General features: G+C 41.8%; 1 protein-coding gene across 1 annotated transcript in view; it reads right to left on the reverse strand.

Moving 5' to 3' along the window:
- LOC116090908 overlaps positions 1–3,693 on the reverse strand; it is a 35,570-nt gene that overhangs the window by 30,903 nt on the left and 974 nt on the right. The gene's annotated exons all lie outside the window — the stretch shown is intronic.

Raw genomic sequence — 3,693 nt, forward strand, 5'->3', positions numbered from 1 at the left:
AAAAAAAAAAAAAAAAGTCTAGCTCTGATTGCTGCATGGGCTTAGGGTAAACACTAAACCATCATTGAGAAATGCAAGCAAAGCCACCGGCACTTAGTGTGATGTGTTAACATGAGTCCATGCATGTTTTACATATGGCTTCCAGTTTTTGTTTTTCTTCTAGGCTTTGTGGTAGGTTGAATGAGATTGGCTGCCATCGGTTCATATATTTGAATATTTAGTCACCAGGGCATGGAAAGAATTAGGAGGTGTGGCTTTCTTGGACTCGGTATGGTCTTGTTGAAGAGAGTGTCACTCACTGGGGGTGGGCCCTGTGATGTTTGCTTTCTCTGCCTGCTGCCTGAGGATCAGGATGTAGTTAAAACTCCTTCTCCAGCTGTTCTGCTCCCCACCATCATGGTAATGGGTGCTGTGACTCCCAGACACTTGTGTCTCATTAGAGCAGGTTGTTGTATTTACTTCACTATTTTACATTTTAACAATACCATGAAAAATATTTTTTAAAAAACCTGAAAACTTACTATTTTTCTTTTAAATTATTATGTGTGTGTCACTCATTTGGAGGTCAGAGGACAACCTGTGAGAGCTGACTAGCTCTCTCCTTCCAACGTGGGTCCAGGGACTGAACTCAGGTCATTGGATGTGTTGCCTGGTTTATGCCCTACAAGCTAGAATCAAATGGGAAGAGGGAACCAGAATTGAGAAAATGCCTCCATCAGGATGGCCTGTAGACAAGTCTGTAAGGGCATTTTCTTGATTAATAATGGTTGTCTGAGGGCACAGCTCACTGTGGGCAGTTCCAGACCCGGGCAGGTGGTCCTGGACTGTATAAGAAAGCAGGTTGAGCAAGCCATGGAGAGCAGCTTGTAAGCATCTTTCCCCCACAGTTCCTGCCTCTGCTCCCACCTTGGCTTTCCAATAAACCCTTCCTTCCCCCAAGTCGCTTTAGCTTACAGTGTTCTATCAGAAGAACAGGAACCTAACTATAGCATCAATCTTAGTGGCAAGTGCTTCCACTCTCTGAGCCATCTCACCAGCCTGGATTTCTTATTGATGAGAAAATGGGTGTTGGTGATTGTATTTTAATTATTTAAAAGTATCTCTGTTTACCTGCCTGAGCAAAAGATTGCATGTAGCATTGTGTATGTATGTAGAGATCACAAAAGTACAAAAAAATTAAAAATGTTTGTAACAGTTTGGTAATCAAAAAGACAAATAATAGTATAAGTAATAAAACTAGCTCTGTGTCTGTGGATACATCTATAAAACAATCAATCGTATGTTTTTGTAATGTGTACCATACTATGTGCACTGTCCAACCCTAGAGTACTGCTCACACAGACCCACAGTGACTGCAGCTTAGCAGTGTAGACTGCTTCATGTCCATGTACCTGCACAAACATGTGCATGTCTACACCCTTATGCCATGTATACGGACAAGAACACCCTTATGGGTTTTTTAAACATCTTAAATTAATGTAAGCTAGTGTAATGGGTTTCACAGAAGCATCCCCATACATTGGGGTCATTATAATCCATCCCTTCTCTCACCACTCTCCAGCGTGCTCCCTACTCCTCCCTGTTCTTCTAACTACCCCCAACAGTCCTCCATTTTCCTTCTTTCCTTCATATATATACTTTACTAGCTTCTTCTTTTCTCTTTTCCTCCCCTCTCATGATTCCCTTTCTACACACACATGGGCCCGTGCACATAAACACACACACACAATTTTAGATCTAAGTTTGCATATGAAAGAAAACATGATATTTGTCTTTCTGAGCCTGTCTTACTTCTCTTTATTTAACAATTATCAATATCTTCCATTTTCATGTAAATGTCTCACTTTATGAGTAAATGAAAAAATTGTAATTTTATTCTCTACATGTACATGTATCATTTCTTTTATCCATTCATCATAAGGATATTATTTAAAGATTTGCTTTATGTGTATAAGTGCAAGTGAGTACAGGTGCCTATGGAAGTGAAGGTACGGGAGTCTCTGAAACTAGAGCTCTAGTGGTTAGTTGTAAACCAGCTGACCTGGGTGCTAGGAACCAAACTTGGTCTTCTGCACAAGTAGAACACACTCTACACTGCAGAGCCATCTCTCCAGCCCTTTACTGAGATATCTTTATATGCATTTTTTTTTTTTTTAGATAGAAGATGGAGTGGCATGGGAAGGGAAAAATTATAGAGAGAAAGAAAAATATCTGGGATAAGTATAGAGTCGACTACTTAGAGTGTCTGTCTCTAGGCTGCAGGTTTGTGGGTAATATTTTCTTTCTTCTGTTCATTCATGCTTCTAAGTGTTCATTATAAGATATGTTCCAAAGCAAGACGAAATATATCTTTGCACTGGCCTCTCTTCTCACAGGCACATGCTGATGGACAGCAGCTGATGAGGCAGGTTCTGGCCCCCTGAGAGGTTGCCCTACTGCAGAAGGCAAGAGCTTGATAGCCAGATATTTAATGGGGCACTGATGGTCTCCATTGGCCTGTTCTGGGAACTGCTCAGGAGCTGCTGCAAAAGTCAGCGGGGCCAAAGTCACATCCAAATGTGAATTATTACAGCTCTGCAAGGATAAGCAGGGCTGGACCATCTCCCATGGTCATAAACACTGGTGATTCTCTGTGTAAATAATTTATCTTGCTAGGAACAGACAATCCAGCAAAGGCATTAATACTGCACTGAACACAAACAACATTTAGCTTCTCTCTAAACTCACTGTACTTTTTGTGATTAAGAAAAGCATTATTGCCGGATGGTGGTGGCGCACGCCTTTAATCCCAGCACTTGGGAGGCAGAAGCAGGCAGATTTCTGAGTTCGAAGCCAGCCTGGTCTACAGAGTGAGTTCCAGAACAGCCAGGACTACTCAGAGAAACCCTGTCTCGAAAAAAAACAAACAAAAAAAATGCATTATCAGAATATTTTGTGTGTGTGTGCAAATGTTACTACATGGACTCTGGGTTCATGACTGGGCAGCAAGTACTCTTAAAAGCTGTCTCCCCAGACCCTATACAAAGTTCATAATAAATAGTTTACATTATTTCTCACTATAGTTTTTCATTTTACCTAAGTAGAGTCACATGATATTTAGGTCCTGTCCCAGCTTTATAGCTGTGATGGCTAACCTCGGTTGTCACCTTGAGACAGCTGGGAGGAGGGACCTGGACTGAAGAATTGTCTTCATCAGGTTTGCCAGTAGACTTGTCTGTGGGGCATTTTCTTTATTGATAAGTGGCCCAGCCTTCTGTGGGTGGTGTCACCCTTGAGCAGGTGGGCCTGGGCTGTCTAAGAGATGTTACTGAGCAAGCCGAGGGAGCAACCCAATAAGCAGTGTTGCTCCATGGTTTCTGCTTTAGTTCCTGCTTCCAGTTCCCCCACCCCCCGAGATGATGAGTTATAACCTGTTAAGCCAAATCAACCTTTTCCTCCCCCAAGTTGTTGTTGGTCAGTGTTTTATTACAGCAACAGAGAATCAAACTAAAGCAATCTACATCACCTTTTATACTAACTTATTTTCACATGTCTTTCTTCAGAAAGCATTTATTTTTTTGAGACAGGTTCTCATGTAGCTCAGTCTGGATTAAATTTGGCTATGTAGCTGTGAATAAGAATAGCCCTCAGGCAGTGGTGGCACATGCCTTTAATCCCAGCACTTGGGAGGCAGAGGCAGGTGGATTTCTGAGT

This window comes from Mastomys coucha, unplaced genomic scaffold (genome assembly GCF_008632895.1).
Source record: "Mastomys coucha isolate ucsf_1 unplaced genomic scaffold, UCSF_Mcou_1 pScaffold15, whole genome shotgun sequence".
Classification (NCBI taxonomy): Eukaryota; Metazoa; Chordata; class Mammalia; order Rodentia; family Muridae; genus Mastomys; species Mastomys coucha.